Raw genomic sequence first — 16,687 nt, 5'->3', positions numbered from 1 at the left:
GTAGGTATGATAGACATATCTGAAAAGAAAAAGTGGGCTATCGGAAGAGTAGTCAAGAACGTGGAGATTAAATAATGTAAATTCAAAGTGATTTTGGTAAAAGTAAATTATGACATGTAATAATATATCTTTCTTTGATGTCATTTAGATGGGGTCAGCACAGTGGATTTAGTAACCTAGATTTAAGCAAAACATTGATTCAAAGTAATTAAAATTAATATCAAAGGAAGAAAAATTAAAGGGGAAATTAAAATGAGGAATATTTAATGATTAACATGATAGCTAAAGGGAAGACTATGATGAGATACACTGAAAAGAGAGTTGTCCAGATGAACAGAGGAGAGCAATGATATTTTCCAAGAACCAGTTTTGCTTAATATTTTTATTCATAACATTGCTTTAAAATAATGATGATGATGATAATAATAAAATTAGATTGTTTGCATTAATAATCTATGGTATGTATGATGCAACACTTGAAAAATCCTGCCAGTGATGATAGGAACAGGTGGTTCACACATTGTAAACTGGAATTACAGAAGAAGGATAAAAATGACATAATAGAAAGCAATGCACATAGAAACTAAATACAGAAGTTTTATTCTAAATTGAAGGCTTATCAACCAAAGTTGGCACTTCAAGAGTGGGCACTAGATTTACTGGCAGGTCTCAGGAGGACTATTTTATCTAGAATATCAGGAGGTCATTTTAGGATGAACTATTTCCAGTAAAAACCAGGGAATTATAGTATTATGGTACGTAATGTTATCAAGACGTTCTTTAAAAATGTCATGTTAAGTTCTTACATCTATGCTCATAGAATAATATAAATTTGAATTGAATTTGAAAGGCTAATATAAAATAGGATAAGGTGTTTCAGAAGGTTCAAAGTCTATTTATGTTATCAAAGTGGAAGTTTTAGAGGTGTTAAGATTTCTTTTAAAATTTCATCTGGATAAACATTGGAGCTGGAGAGAAATGTTTACCCATAATAAACTTATGAAAGGCATTGGTTGTACAAGGTCTGTAACTTAAAGACGTTTTTCAATGACTGAAACTTAAGATGTTTTTCAAATGAAGTAAAGCAGGCAAGAAACCTTAATAGGTTAAGTATGATGATTGTGAAGTTTATGAAGTGTTTTACGGATGGTTACTTGCTTTTAATATTCTGGCAGTATTTTTTGCACTTGATTTTATTATTATTCCCAATTAATCCCATGGATCTTGTATTCGCTTCGTTTTTGCATGAGACAGGAAGAAACTTTTACAAATTTTGATGCACAACTTTGACTCCAGAGGATTTATAATTCCCTTCCTTTGTAGACTGGAATGTATTAAAGATTAGCAACAGGCAGGAATAAGATATCATCAGGCATTGGATTTAGAAGCAGAAATCAATTTTCCCTCAGATTCCAGTATCATAAAGCCTTGTTTTGGAATTCTTCCTTTATTTTTTGCTTTTTTTTTTTTTTTTTAATAATGCGTGATATTTTATTTCTATGGATCATTTAAGATTATTTCATGCTCTCAATCTTTATGGTGTCAGAGGCCAAAACAACATTTTCTCTCTCCCTTAATACAGAGAATATGCCCTGAGACATGGCTTTATGCTAAAAATCTAAATTTTTTATAACAAATTTCAGGAATTTTCTGATGTCCTTCAGTGGAAAAGCAAGGAAGGTTAGATGAAATACAGTTTCTAATAGATTATTCTGCAACTAATATTGTAACTACAGACTGTAATGGTGTTTTTCACTGTGATGACGGTTAGCTAATTAGAGTTTACAATACAAATGGGTCTCTGCAATGCTCTACTGCATTTTGAGGCAAACACAGCTTTGCTTTGAACACCAAAGACAGACTTTGCATAGTTTTGATTATTTTTATATAATTTTGACCAAATATATATTATGTATGTCAGATAATAATATTTTATCCATTTCACATCTGATATTGATATTTTTCATCTTTAATATGCAGATACCTCTTTCTACTTAATGCTGAAGTTTTGGATCACTACTAATCCTGTCTTACATATATGACACTACATTGTTTCATTAATGTAATTATTAACAAATACTTTGTTGCCAGTTTTGTGCAGAGAGATAAGTTTACAAATTGCTGTTTTCATGACTGGCTCCTGAGAAAAGCAGTACTCTTCTTTATGTTACTTCGGAAGGTTTTTTGCAGTCCTGACCTGGGATGCTCAGGGTGCCAAACCTAAATGTGATGGTGGGCTGTGCTGCAAGACCAGCCCTGAGGGTGACCAAGGTGGCTGGGAGTACCTGGTTGCCTTCTGCAGTACGCCCTTTGTTGCTGGCCTTTGTTTTGATCTCCTGCCCTTCGTTGCTGCCTTTTTTTTTCTGATCTCCTGTCCCTTGTTGTTACCCTCAGAGGAACTATTATTTATTTGCTTCCTAGCTAGCTAGGAGCTGCTGAAGCAGGCAGCAGGCTAGAAGTGGAGAGCTGCTGTAGTGGTGTGGGCTTGTTCCACAGCTGTGGTTTTAGGGAAGACAAGGGGATGGCTGCCTAAGCTCTCTGCTCTTTGAAGTCTGGCTGTGCAGGTCTCGATGGTTAGGACTCTGCATGGCTTCAGGTATGAAAACCTGTCCCTGCAGCAGTCACTGGCAAAAGCCCAGGAGTTTACACCTGGACTTCAACTGTAGCATTCATTTGGTGAAACACAGTGATATGATAGAGCAACTCAGAGTTTTCTTAGCTCCCAAAGCCACAGAAAGTCAAGCCTAACAGGACAGATTAAGCAGGCAACCAAAACAGGGGAATGGGATTTTGTGAATGTGATATTACAGCCATAATACAAATATTGCTATGCTGTTCTGTAAAATGATACTGCTCATTTTCCTTTAATATTCTTTACTGACTAAATCATACTCTTACCTCCTGATTGTTCTTTCCCTTTGTCTCCCACACCTTCCCTTTTACCTTCACCTTCTTTCTGATTTGCTGGTGATACCACATCAGGCAGGGTATGTCCTTAACCCAATAGTAAGCCATGTTTTGCTGACATTTTTACAACCAGAATATGGGAACCATAGTTCATGGCTCTATATGTTTTCTGGACATTGCTTAAAAATTTATTAGATGCCTTAGAATAATAATAATGATAAATAAATAGATAGATAGATAGATAGATAGATAGATAGATAGATAGATAGATAAATTAAGGACATAAGCCATCTGTCTTTTAGTCTGGTGCAATTTCATAGAATCATAGAATGGGTTGGGTTGGAAGGGACCTCAAAGATCATCCAGTTCCAAGCCCCCTGCCATGGACAAAGACACCTCCCACCAGACCAGGTTGCACAAAAACCAATCCAGCTTGACCTTGAACACCTCCAGGGATGGTGCATCCACAGCTTCTCTGGGCATTCTGTGCCAGTGCCTCACCACTCTCTGAATGAAGAATTTCTTCCTTATATCTGATCTAAATCTACCCTCTTTTAGTGTTAAGCCATTCCCCCTTGTTCTAGTACTTCACTCCCAGACAGAGTCCCTCCTCAGCTTTCCTGTAGGTCCCCTTTGGGCACTGGAAGGCTGCTATAGGGCCTTCTCTTCTCCAGGCTGAACACCCCCAGCTCTCTCAGCCTGTCTTCGTAAAAGAGGTGCTCCAGCCCCTTGATGATGTTCATGGCCCTCCTTTGGACTCACTCAAATATGTCCAATACATATTTGTATTGTGCATCTATATATACATGAGATATATACATTTATAGATAATACATTCATTTAAGTGGATGCTTATTTGGACATACAATGTAGAATTAATAATGTATTGTTAAGGGAGCTTTTAGAATGTGGATAATTGTAGAATAATTTCCAGCTGAAACATTACAGTGAATATTAAGGCATTATTTTTAACAGGTAAATCATTTAACCTACAAAATTTCTCTTATAATATTTTTTGTTTTCAATACACTCAGTATAGCAACATGGTAACTAATATGGTACATCAATAAAATAGAAAAATATACAAAGAAGGTAATAGAATAGCAAAATTATGATGTGGGCAGGGAAGGCTAAGAAAATTTAATATCATAGACCTAAACCAAAAAATGTATTTTAACAATACAGAGTTTAGATCAAAATATATCAGACAGGTAAAACAAAAGAACACTGTTGAAATACAACAAAAGGCTAAAATGACGGTTTGACATTGAAACCTTGCCAAAACAACTATTGTTTAACTCCACTTAATGAATCAAATACAATTTGTTCAAGCAAATTAGGGACTCTGGTTCAAAGTTGCATGCTATTATTTTTCTGGTAAAAGATTTGGCTATGTTCCTACTACATTAGTCTATCTTTCAGACTGGTTTGTGGGGAAGACAGAACTATAATCTATGCGCATATCATTGAACTGTAGACATGATCTCCAGTTCTCTTTCCTGCATCATCAGGTCAAAACTTTTCCTTTAAGGTAAAGTTTCCTAGAAAGTGAGCTCTCTAAGAGAAATTTCAGTATTTTTTTACATGTTGGTAATATCAAAAACAAAACAAAGCACACAAACAAAAAAAAACTTAGCAATTACAAATGAAAGCCAAAATGAAAATGAGAGAAAAACATTTGGAATTCTCTCTGGAAACAGAATTGCCCAAGAATGTTTTGGTTTGTTCTCCTTTCCATTTCTGTGTGAATTGATTATATTATACAATTATTTGGACAAAATTACAGAATTAGTTTTACAAATGAATCTTAAAATGCAAGCATGTGTTCAAATCTTATATATATATATATATATTATTATTATCTTAATACTATCAAAACATAATCATTTGGAGGCATTTATATACATGCCAGAAAAATAAACAAATATTTCAGACACAGGGAAGAAAGCAGAATGACTAACGAGATTTTGAAAATATTACTATATCTAGTACTAGTTTTGTAGCTATATTGTTTTGTAATTCTATTACTACATCTAGTACTACTCCATTTAATACTGCAACATCTGGTCTGTTTCTGTGCTCTGCCAGATACAAATATTCTAGGGAAGGGTATCTATAGATGTATTAAAGAGAGATGTGCAAATAGTATATAGAAAATAAAATAAGTGTAGAAGTGTAGTGCTGTTGTAGAAGTGTAATCATAGAATCATAGAATGGCTAGGGTTGGAAGGGACCTCAAAGGTCATCTAGTTCCAATCCCCCTGCCATAGGCAGGGATGCCATCAGGTTGCCCAGGGCCTCGTCTAATGTGGTCTTGAACACCTCCAGGGGTGGGGCATCCACAGCCTCTTTGGGTATCCTGTTCCAGTGCCTCACCACCCTCTCAGTGAAAAATTTCCTTTTACCCCTAATCTAAATCTCCCCTTTTTTAGTTTAAAATAATTTCCCCTTGTCCCGTCCATATCTGATTGAGCAAAGAGTGGCTCTCCATCATTTTTATAAGCCCCCTTCAAGTACTGAAAAGTTGCAATGAGAACACATGACATCCATTAAACAAGCCCCAAGTCTAAAAATAGTCATTTGCATTCCTTACTTAAAAAGGCCTTTCCTTCAGCAACTGTGCCTTGACATTTTCATTCTATGAAATTCATATATTTTGGAGTCTTTTTTTCTCATTGGTGAAGGTAGCAAATTGAGAGGTCGGCAGTCCTGCTTTTGAAGTGCATTATATTACAGCTTTTATCTTTGGTTAAGAAACAATTCATGATGTTCCTGTGGCTGATGCTGGGAAATCTGTGCAACAATGACATGCTTCTTAATTTTGTTCTCAGATAAATATTAGGATTTAATCAGTTTACAAGGACATTCTCTAAAATGTCCTTGAATATGCCCTCCAGTTGAGAACAACATAAATGCATAAATGCCAAGGGCTTACTTCCTGCCTCCTCCCTGCTGCCCCCGCAAAAAAAAAAAAAAAAAAAAAAAAAAAAAAAAAAAAAAAAAGTTAAAATATGCAGACACGTACAAAGGATTTCTGAGAAATATAAAATCTGGAAAAGTCTCTGTGCGGGGGACCAGGAGTTTTGAAGGGGCAAGGAAATGAGGGTAAGTAAACAGATCACTGTTTAGCTCAAGGAGAAGAATGAGGGAACAGAGAGTTTTGAGACAAAAATTCTGATGTCCTGCTGAAACTGTGCAGGATGGTTTTCTATTTCATGTATTCTGTAACAGAAGGTTGCATACACTCCTAAACTGGTAATTTTGTGATTTACTGGTGGTGTGAAAGATCCGAAATAGACACACCTTTCATTTTACAAGTACAGTTTTGACTTCTTACAAAATGTTCCTTGCTTTCTAACTTTTTTTTTTTTTACTCTTAGCTTGTATGGACTTCCATAAATATGTTAATATTACTGTCATTAGGTCGATCCAATTAGTGTAAATAGGACGTAGTGTAACAGGAATAGGAAATAGTGTAAATAGGAATAGTGTAAACAGGCAAAGTGCCTGTGCCCAATGTGTTTTGATCAAATGCCATTTAGAGTTGCTGTAAGTACAATTTAACAAAATAATGGTACCAATGCAGATGACAGCTTGAAATACATGTACCACCAGTACTTTACTTCTCTTGGTACTACTCTTCTGTGGGCATCTAGAATTGTTACAATGTCACCTAAGTATTCAGAGTCAATCAGGTGGAGTCTTGAGACCTACATGCATTCTTAGTGATGTACATAAAGATGTATTGTATTACACTGCATAGCTTGCAGGGAATGCCATGTAATGTTCTGGCATCCATGCAGTCATATGGGTGACTTCACTGGTGTTTAGGACATCTTAATCTCTTACCATTTTTTTTACACACAAGAGTAAATGTATGATAATTTTTATCCAATGGTTGTTTTTTGTTTTTTTTTTTTTAGTTGCATATGTTTCTAAGTTTTGCAAGTACTTACTAGGCAGTTGGCTTTAAGAAAGAGCAAAATAAGCAGGTGTTTATGGTGAAAAACTTCTGGGACAGTGTAAAACAGACTTTGTAAGGAGCAGAGGAAATGAGTGACTGTACTACACTGCATACCTGTCCCTCCCTCTATAACTCCATATGGGAGGATATGGGAAAGGGCGTTCCGGATTTTTAATCCAATCATCTGATGAATGAGGAATTTTCAATGAAAAAAAAAAAAAAAATGGAAAAGAAAAAGAAGGTTCTGGGCCTCTCTGACACTTTCTACAGCTTCCTGAATCTTCCACATCCTGTCCCAAGCCTCTCCCCATCTTCATAGCCTGGACAGTCACTGAGCTATTCCAGACCCAGAATCCATGCAGGCCTTTCCTCTTCCCTTTGACACAGCTCCCTGAGTAACTCATGTATCTCAACCCTATCTCATCACACACAGGTGATGAAGCCCTCAGCCTTCCTACCCTGTCAGATCCCCCATGCCCCACCAAACTCCCATTTTCCCCTATCGTATTCCACTTGCATGTGACATGCCCTATGCCACCACTAGGTTTTGCTTCCATTGCTGAGGTGCCCCAGGCCAGTTCTATAATTAGTTTTGAGATATATGTGCCCAGATATTTGTTAATATCCAGTCCTTACACTGCTGTAAGGAAGATGATTTATTATCTCAAAACAGCATTCATGAATGTTTTGTGGTTTTTTGTTTGTTTGTTTGTTGTTGTTTTTTGTTTTGTTTTTTATTTTTTTTTAAGTTACCTGACAGTTATGAAAAGCTTTTAATTCTGCTGTGTGTTGATTTGAAAGACTGCCCAAGAGTCTTCTACACTATAGATACTGAGGTCTCATTAAGACCTGAACACGATATCACAAGTTTCTTCCTGCAGAAGGGTTTAGTGGTGAGGGGATTCACCTTTGTGGGATGCATTTCTTTGCTCCCAATTACTACTAGCCTTTCCTAGCAGTCTCAGCTTATTTTCCTAAATTAGATAGGATGAAAACAGGTCATTATGTCTCCTGCTTTGAAAAAAAAAAAAAAAAAAAAAAAAAAAAAAGAAAGAAAAGATACTTTTACTTTAGTAACATCACTTTTACTCTTCCTGTCACTTTAAATGGAATTATATTGTATCCAGCTTTGAAGCTCTTTTAATCTTCTACTTCATCATTGTATTTGTTGCTGTCCTGTTATTTACTCTGACCCTAATGTGGTCTAATATTTACATTTTTGCACTACTCCATGCATTTCCGTGACAATTTCATGTGGGGCTGGAACACCATCTTCAAATTAGTAGAAAACAGCCTTTTCTGTTGTGAAGGGAATTGCTGGTTAGAAAGGGTCAGGTAAGCAACTTTTCTCTCTTCTCTCTGGTAACAGCAACAGGACCTGAGGGAACGGCATGGAGCTGGGACAGGGGAGGGTCAGACTTGGTGTTAGGAAAAGGTTCTGCACCCGGAGGGTGGTCAAGCACTGGGACAGGCTTCCCAATGCAGTGGTCATGGGCAGAGCCTGACAGAATTCAAGAAGCATTTGGACAACACTCCCAGACATGTCATCTGATTTTTGGGTGGTCCTGTGTGGAGTCAGGAGTTGGACTCAATGGTCCTTGTTGGTCCCTTCCAACTCAGGATATTCTATGGTTCTACAACTCTAGGTAAATTACCCCTGAAGACTTAAAGTTTTCTTTAACGTGGACCATATCAAAACCGTATGTGAAGGAGAACATAAATTACATAAAAATAGAAGGTGCCCATTTGTTGAAAAAATATGATTCAACTACACTTGTAGTGTCATACTATTTCCTGTCAAGTAATGATTTACAGAAAAAAATCACAGAATGGCTGAAGTTGAAAGGCACCTCTAGGGATCATCTGATCCAACCCCTGTATTCTGAGTTTTCAGTTTATATTCAGAGTATTCATACCTAGAGCAGGTTTCTTAGGACTGTGTCCAGTTGGATTTGAATATCCCCTAGGATGGAGTTTCCACAACCCTTCTGGACAACCTGTTCCAGTGTTTGACTACCCCCAGAGCAAAAAAATATTCTTCTTAAGTTTAAGTGAGAAACTCATGTGTTTCAATTTCTGTTCATTGTGTTTTATCCTGTAAGTGGACATCACAGAGATAGCTTGGCCTAGCTTCACTGTCTTTCTTCCTGCAATCAGTTATTTACACACGTTAATAAGATCCCACCTGGGAATACTTCACGCTGAAGTCACAGATTTCTCAGCCTCTGATTGCATGTCAGATGCTCCTAGCCCTTAATCAACTTTGTGGCCCTTTTCTGGACTCTTTGACCTTTGGCCCATTTCTCCAGCCTGTCCATGCCCCTCTAAGGACAGCAGGACCCTCTAGGAGTGCATCAATCACTCCTACCAGCTTTGTGTCATCTGCAAAATTGTGGCAGGTATGCTTTATCCCATCAACCAGGTAAGTGATGAAGATGCTAAAGAGCATCAGACGCAATGTAGTCAGCTGAGGTACTCCCCTAGATACTGGACTTTGTGCAGCTGGTTGCAACCCTTTAAGCCTAACTGTTCAGGTAGTTTTCAGTCCACCTCGCTGCCCACTTAGCTAGTGCATACTTCCTCATTTTGTCTGAGGACATTGTGGGAAACAGTGTCAAAAGCCTTACTAAAGTCAAAGCAAACAATATCTTTTTTTTTTTTTTTTTTTTCTTTTTTTTTCTTTTTTTGTGTGTGTGTGTGTGTGTGTGTTGGTTGGTTGATTTTTCCTTCCTTGTCCAATGAGCTGGTCACATCATCATAGTTGTTTACCAGGTTGGTCAGGCAGGATTTCTCTTTCATGAATCCATGCTGACTACTCCCAGTTACCTTCTTGTCCTTAATATATTTGGATATGGCTTCCAGGATTATATGATCAGTCACCCTCCCAGGCATCAAGGTTAGTCTGACCAGCTTCTAGTTCGTTGGATCCTCCTTCTTGCCCTTCCTGAAGATAGCAGTAACAGTTGCTTTCTTCCAGGCCTCAGGAACCTCCCACAATAGCCACAATTTTTCAAAGATAATCAAGTGTGCCTTCACAGTGACATCAACCAGCTCCCTCAGCACTTGATCCCATGTTCAGTTTAAATATTTAAATGTTCCATAACCTGCTACTCTTCCACTGAGGGTAAGCCTTCCTGGCTTCAGACTCCCTCTGGTCTCAGGGATGTATGATTCCTGAATGCAGAACCAAAGAAAGAAAGGAAAGAATAGGAAAGAAACTATTGAGTTTCTTTGAGGTATTGAGTACCTTGGCCTTTTTCATGTCCTGGTGTAGGAATTACACTAGAAGAAGCAAGTGAACAGAATTTTCCAATGCAACATAGCAGAGTTAATTTGAACCTCAGACAGACAGAAACTGTGAAGAAAACATAGTCAATTAAATATATATATATATTTACTTTTGTAAGCAATAGTAATGCATTAGAACAAAGTGCTTGAATCTTATGGTCACATTTTGGACACACTTTAAAAGCTCCAATAATTATTTGAGAACTGGCAGATATTCTGCATTATGAAAGATTTTTAAATATCAGCATATTAAAAAATAAAAATAAAAATGTTTGAAGACTCAGGCTCCTAAATAAAGACCATAGACTTTTCAAAGTATATTTAAGCATTAATTAAACACAAATTACTGGGCTTACTGATAGTCAGTAGAAGACACAAACTATGATATAAAAAGGTCAAAAGAACAGATGATGTAGCAGTTATTTCTGGCATTAAGTTCTCTCAATACTGAATGGAGATTGGCTGTTCCTTTCTGTGTATGATTATAAAAAAGAAACCAACCTTACGAACCTTGAATGAAATTTTTAGTGAAAATTGAAGAAGAAACATTATTATGCTTGGCATAATTTCAGTAATATTTAACAGCACATCCTCCTTATTTTTGAATAAAATTTGTGCAATTCTGCAGGCATTGGTAATGTTTAACGCTGCATTTAATCAGTGAGTTTGAGTGTCCACAGTAATTCCTGCACTTTTGGCCTGTTGCTTGTCCAAACAGAAAAATATGTAGCATAAGGACATACAAAGGGCTGCCACATACACAGGTTCTCTTCCAGTCAAAGTCAGGACACAGAGGAAAAGGGATATTAGGGTGATTTTGATTTTCATCAGGACATGCTTGAGGTTTTCTCTTTGATGTGGTAGCTCTCCAGAGTCTCACAATATGTGCTAGAATGTACATAGAGTTGTCATACTACTTAAAACTGTTTTCAAATTGCAATATAAGTATTCACCTAGTAATAGGGAGTAGGAGATTTTAAATAAGCTCACATATTTTACTTTGCCTATTATCTCCAGACTGTTTACATTTGATCATTTTTTTCCTATATTTACGTTATAATGCTCAAAAAAACCCCACAAATCTGCAAATATGTGCTTGAAGAACAATAAATAAATAAATAAAGCCTTGCCTAGGGAAACGCTTTGAACTTGGAATCTCAGTTCCTGGCTTTTAGGAATCTCAGTTCCTAATTTTACAGGTGGTGAAGACCACATGTACTAAGTTCCTGCTGAGATAAATTTCCAGTTCCGCAGAAGTTTCCACAAAAGACCTTGTAATTTCTAAAATGTGTTGTGTACCATTTAGGTAAAATTATAACCCCATAAGGATTTTTTCTTGTAAAATCTGAAGGATATAGGTTGCATTCACAAGAAATGTCAAAACTCTTACAATAACAAAGTGATTAACAGATGAAGTGCTTATTTAATCACTGCGTTGATCAAATCTTAGTCTGTAACAGGGAGAGGAAGCTGACCAGGTCCACCTCATCCACGCTGTGTTGGTGATACATTAATTTAATATCACCACCTTAAGTAGCTTATACACACGCACAAACAATTTTCTTTCACTCAGTGCTGCTCTTTAATGTTACTCAGTTTTACATGCTTTAAATGAATAGGTGTGGTTGTTTCTTTCATTTTTGCTAATTCCCTTGCCATGTTCTGTTTAAATTATTCCATTTGTAAGCATAGACAAGTTCATACACGCATGTTAGTTTCAGCACACATTTAATATTTATTAGTTTAGATGGAAGATGTCCGCAAGCTGAAATATGTTTCAGTGTAATTAATTCATACCCTTTCTTATAATCAGTTTGATTTTATGTATTTTTATCCTTTCTCTCATTTGATCTCTACTTTTTTTCTGATATTCAATAAAAAGAACATCTTACTTAAAAAAATAAAATATTTTTATTTTTCTTCTTGTGTTACTATATATAAATGGTATTAAGAATCTTATCTTTTATCTTTGTTGTATTATTGAATTGTCTACACAGAATAAAAGTGTTAGCTCATTATGTGTAAGTTAAGCAGACCTGAGTTCCCATTATATCAGAATATCATATACTATCTGTAATATTGCCAGCATAGTATGACCTATACTATATATTAGTGTGTGTGTATATATATATATATATATATATATACATGTACACTAACGCCAGTATAGCATTGATCTATGCATACAGAGACCAGCATTATGAGAGCACACAACTGTATTAATGACATGTGTTCTCTATGGCAAGACAAACCTTCCTGGGTTCTTGAACCTTGAAGCTTTTTCTCGAGTTCTTGTGTGGAGAATTAAACTGTACAATACACCAAACAGTTGTTTCTTCACATTTCAAACTATAACATAAGCCATCATTTTCAGTTCAACTCAGAAATGGAAACAAATATTTAAACGAATAACAGTCCTACTTACATGGCCAACTCTACTCCTTGGAACTTCTAATAGAAATTTAAATATTTGTAAATGAAATGCAAAGCTGCCTATGATCTTGTTTTGTGTCTTTGTGCTCACTTTTTAGAAGTGTAAATAAAAACACAAAGACCATTGCAAAAGAGTACAATCCTGCCATGAGTGTTTCTTTCTCATTATATAATCAATAACATCTTACGGGGAGACATTTTTCATAATTTTCCATTTTAAGGAGCAGTAATGAAAGTATGCTAATCAGAATGCATGGAGGGAAAAAGGAAATAAAAAGTGAGTAACTGATAACATGGTGCTGGATTTATAGAACTACACAAACAACTGGCATTAGAATATGAAAAAAAAGGAAGAAAGACAAATACAAAAGTCAAATTCATTACACATGTTGTAGCATTCAGGTGTACAAGTAGACATCCCCAAAGTGACTTACCAGCATTACTGCTATACTTTTACACAACATATAGGAAACACATTTCCTCACTCACCCACCTACAATAAGTAAGCCTATATCTGTAGCCAATAAGTTTATAACACTTTAATTTAACACTTAAGAAGTCCTTTTTCAGTTAAGCTTACATGAACTGTGCATCTAATATACATGTTTTTATTGTCTATTGCATACTGATATGGGTATTCTGCGTGAAAACAGCCTCAATATAATCTGAGGCACCTGTACTGAAACTGAAATTGAAATTCAGTTGTTAGTACCTTTAGAAAGATTAGTAATTCTTTCTAATTTCTCAGTAAAATTAATTCATGAATAATTTGAAATGTCATTAAATATATTGAAACTGGTATTTATTATAGAATTCATAGCATTGGACTTATTCAGACACACACAAACAGAACAATGGACTCCACCAGCCTCACCAGCTGATGGTCAACGGAGGCCAAAACATTTATAATATCAACTTATTCAATTGTTGATATTCATGGTGCTTGAATTCCTCACTTTTATCTACGTTCATCTTTACTCTCCAGCCCTCCAGTCTTTCCACATCCTTTGTGCTCCACCCAATGGCTTTGGGGAAGTCCTCTTTCATGTTTTCATTCTTCAGGGAACCACCATCCCTCTGAGGCTCTCATTATCATAGGAGAAGAGGTTGCTACTCAGTATGGCGTACAGTGAGTCAGTTAAACTGTGTTTACGGACTTTGCAAAGATAGCATTTTTTTATTTTTTTATTTTTTTTAACCTGTAGGACAACAGTGTGTTTAAGTCAGCCTCCTTCCTCATTTTCTCCCCTCCCAGTCCTCTCCCTTCCCATCCCCAGGGCTTAAAAGGCTGACCAAGCTTTACAGGACACTGCCAGAAATTTATGTAGAAAATACCTAAGGAATTAGAGTAGGGATAACAAGTGTAAAAGAGGAACAGGAGGGTAGAATTGAACTGACAAATGGGAAAGAAATTCAGAGAGGAGAGAAGAGGAGTAAATGCAAAGAGGAAAGAAGATGATAAGATTGGGCAAGATGAAGTAAAAAAAAAATAATGAAAAAATAATGAAAGAAGACTGAAAAGGATATGAAAATATTAAAATAACTAGGAAGCAGGAAAAAGGAACCATAGAAAAATAAATCTACATTTTCAAGTCAGTTTGTAAAAAAAAAAAATGTTTTCAATGCTGGAAAATAAATAAGTATTACTTTCAGAAACATCCTTTGACATAAGCTAGGGGGCATGATTCACATAACCAGAGATACAAAATCAACAAGGAAAGATGTAAAAGGCACCCCCCCCCCCCAAAAAAAAAAAAAAAAAGTTAAATAAAATGGAAAATAGAGGAGGAGTAGCATAGGCCTTTCTAATGTTTGTTCTCATCTCCTTTCCCTACTAATGAGCAGTCGCTCCCTGAGCAGGGAGTGTTTGGCTAATGGCGTCTGAGCCCCAGGGCAGACAGGAGTGCCTCACCTCACCCAGTAGCCAACACCTCTCCCCATTTCGGGAGTGGTATTCACAAGCTAGAAACAGGCTTCAGGAGAATACCAGTGCACTTCCAGAAAGAACGGGTGGACAATTCCATACCAAAAGTTGTGTTGCTTTCCTCTTCCAGATGAGGAGAGGGAAAAAAAAAGTGGCTGCAGTGTCAGTGATACAGATCAAAAAAAAAAAAAAATCTAAGCACTCCTTTCCAGTGTGTGTTTAGTGTGTTTAATAAGCACCCTTCTGGAGCTTTCATGCAACTGATGTGGAGAAGCCCTTTTTGCTCATCAGCTGTGCTGTTCTCAACTGGTGTAAAGCTACTGAGCTTAAGGCAGTGACTGCATTTTTGGCTCATTGGAAATCACAAGCAAATGGAATTCTTCTGCTGGCTAACAGGGCAACACAGAATTAGGCCAAAACAATGGTTCTGTGCTATTCAGCAATCTCACTGATTTAGACCTAACTAGTCTTCATTTACAGTCTGTAATTAGGTAAGTAGACATTGAGGAAAACAAAGTTCAGACTAGAGACTTTTTGGCTCATTTGCATAGAAGGCAAATTCAAGTGCCTGTACCCTGATCTGGTACATGCAGAGTTTCTTATTAATGTGGCTAGGCAAAAAAATAAATAAAACAAACACCCCCCACCCTCCCCAATATTGTACCAGATGGGTTTTCTCACATCATTGCTTGATCTTCTTGTGAACATAGTCACATGACAAAGTCAAAATCAATGTGTACCTCAGGTATATATGGATGTGAGTGAATCAGTTATCTCAGCACTGTGCAGATATATATTGGTGGTTCACACAAACTTTTAGTTTTTTGAATAAGCTATACCAGTTCCAAATACTCAGTTCTTTAACAGCAGAACACCTTGACAAAACTTTGTAAGTGTATGATATTGTTTATTCAAATGAATTCTAAAATACGTCATTTTAAAACAATAGGATGTATTGTGTACAAATGCATTCGATTGACAGAGAGATGTTTTGAACCAATTTAAGAGAGTTGCAGCAAGTGATATTCTTTCTGATGAGTTCAGCAATGCAAGCTCAGTCATGCCAGTTTGGTGAGAAAGCTGAACCTCACCCAGCTGTGAGATTTTTCACTGGAACCTCAAAGCATCATGAGCAATTACATCTGAATGTGGGCAACAATTATAGCTAAAACAGCAAAATACTTGGTATGGGTGAAAAGCAATCAACATAGAGTTAGCTTAACTGTTGTGCTGTTTGTATTTCCTCACCCCCCCCCCCAAAAAAAAAAAAAAAAAAAAAAAGTAATTTGTGTGTATGTGAAATATGCCCAGCCTTTGCATGGGATTGCTCCCCCATGTCAGAGCCACCCTGGCTTCCCCTTGCAGGTGAGGCAGAGGAGGGCCAGCACAGCTTGTGGTAATGGAGGCAAACACACCTCTGGTGCAAGAACAGCTGACTCCTTAAAAGAGATCCTGCTTGCATGTAAACAGTCTGCTCCACTAACATTTTCAAGAGCTAAACTTCTGAAAAACAGCAAGAAGACAGAGTTGCCAAGTTTTCCTGTTTCTGAGGCTTATTGTGATGTGATCCAGTGGTAGAGTCTTCCTCCAGGGAAAAATAAATAAACAAATAAATGAAAATTCTAGTTATGCTTTTTTACGACACTTAAAAGAGACTTCCTGCAAATGCTGAGTAATGTGACTCAAGCAGATCTTTGAGGGCTGCCACATTTCCAGTGATTAATGATTTCAATAGAGTGATTACCTACTGTGACCAGTTAAGTCCTTTCTTCGAGGTGCAGCTAGGATATTTGTGGGAAATTCCCAAACACCTGTAATACACTTGGCTGTCTGCCAGGGGAATCGTGTAGATACATAAAACAAATGCTTACAGGTCAGCATCACCAAAGTAACCAAGACATGTTAATGAGAAGAATAAGAGCAAAGCAGTTATGATTTTGACTATTTAAAAAGCATGGACAGAATTAAAGAAGCTGACTCAGTGTCTATTTCATTTACAAGAGTCTTCCAACTTTCACTTCGTTGGATCATCTTTCACATCTTTGAATACATCAAGTTTTCTTTTTTTGTTTTCTGTGTAAATACATAGTGTCATGCATACTTGTCTGACAATAAACTCAGTGTATTTGTAATAAGAATGATTCATTTGTAATATATATATATGTTCATAA

Source organism: Aythya marila (assembly GCF_965140915.1).
Source record: "Aythya marila genome assembly, chromosome: 2".
Lineage (NCBI taxonomy): Eukaryota > Metazoa > Chordata > Aves > Anseriformes > Anatidae > Aythya > Aythya marila.
This window is presented reverse-complemented; position numbering follows the sequence as displayed.